Raw genomic sequence first — 1505 nt, 5'->3', positions numbered from 1 at the left:
CTTCATTGTTTATTCAGGTACAAGATGTAATCAGGAATAGGCATCATCCTATATACATAACACACATCCGATCCTGTATGAGTCTGCCAGGTCCTCTATCACAAGGTAATAAAGAAATTGATCAATTGTTGATTGGAAATGTGCTAAAGGGACCAGAATCTCATAAAAACATCATGGGGATAGCAAAGGTTTAGAAAAGGACTTTTCTATTACATGTCAACAAGCCAAGAAGATATAAGGAAATGTCCTACTTGTTCCTTATACAACCAAACACCACTCTCTGCAGGAAGCAACCCAAAGGGTACTCAAAGGAATAAAATCTGGCAGATGGAGGTATTCCATTTTGTATAATGTATACCACATCTTTGATACCTAGTCAGGTTTTCAATAGGCAACTGTTTTGTGTTCAGAAAAGATTGATTTGGTAATCACACATTTGCTAGAAGTTATGGCCATCATAAATATATCTGGAAAAATAAAGACAATGCTCCAGCATATGTCTCGAAGAAAATGAAACAGTTTTTTGCTTATTATAATACAAAGCATACCACACAATCCTTTAAGACAGGTAGTTATAGAAAGATCAAATAGAGCTCTAAAGGATATGTTTAAAAAAAAACAGAAAGGGATGACAAATACACCCAGAAACAGGTTACATAATGCTTTATTAACTTTGAATTTTCTAAATGCTAATGAGAAAGGAACAACAGCTGTGGAGAAACAGCTGTGGAATTAAATCAGCCGATACACTTTAATGATGTATTGACCTCTGAATAGAAACCAGGAGATGTGTTAGGTTTGCTTTTGTTTCCACAGGAGAAGAAAAGCTATAGATACCATCAAAATTGATAAAGATTCCATTTAAACAAGATACACCTCTTAATGAGAAGAGATGCTAGTTCGTCAAACATCATGACCTTTTAATCTTAACTAACCTATAATATTAACAAATGCTTTTCATTTCACCAGATTTAACACGCCAAAAGAGAATCTCCAAAAAATTCGGGTTGGGGAAGTATTTTGTTTGTCTTTTCAGGAAAATAAGGGTATCCAGCTAAGGAATCTGAAGACCACTGGGCAAATGAGACATCTAAAGAAAAAGGACAAATCGTCCAGAAAAAAATATCTTAATAAAAAGAGTAAATTGGCCTATTGGAATATCACATTTTCAATAGGGTAAAATTTCATAAATCTTACCAGATGTTTGTTTCCGCTGTTCTCTACAGATATATAATTCAAATAGTTTTTTGTAGTCACAGTCTAATTAAAAATTAAAACTGGATTTGGAGTTGGAATGTGGATCTCTCCTTCTTTAAACCCAGCATGCTTATTAAAATGAAATTCAAAATCTTTGTCTCATGTCAGAAGAGCCACCTGATATGGGACAGAAGAAACACAAAACTTTAAGGATTATTTTATTGTTAGTAATCTCATAATCCTTTGATTTTATATTGACCCTTTGACATCTTTTCTTAATGTATAATATATTATATTTATTATATATT

At 32.8% G+C, this 1505-nt stretch overlaps 1 long non-coding RNA gene across 1 annotated transcript in view; it reads right to left on the bottom strand.

The window, feature by feature from the left end:
- Nucleotides 1-66: 66 nt before the first annotated feature.
- LOC126493271 (uncharacterized) overlaps nucleotides 67-1505 on the bottom strand; it is a 10780-nt gene continuing 9341 nt past the window's right edge. Inside the window, exon 3 of the long non-coding RNA XR_007589785.1 lies at nucleotides 67-1374. This is a non-coding gene — a long non-coding RNA (uncharacterized lncRNA). The remainder of the gene's footprint in view (nucleotides 1375-1505) is intronic.

This window comes from Alexandromys fortis, unplaced genomic scaffold, assembly GCF_014885135.2.
Source record: "Alexandromys fortis isolate MF-2015 unplaced genomic scaffold, M_Fortis_MF-2015_v1.1 scaffold_336, whole genome shotgun sequence".
In the NCBI taxonomy this organism is placed as follows: domain Eukaryota; kingdom Metazoa; phylum Chordata; class Mammalia; order Rodentia; family Cricetidae; genus Alexandromys; species Alexandromys fortis.
The sequence above is the reverse complement of the archived record's forward strand: the minus strand, read 5'-3'. Positions and strand labels throughout refer to the sequence as shown.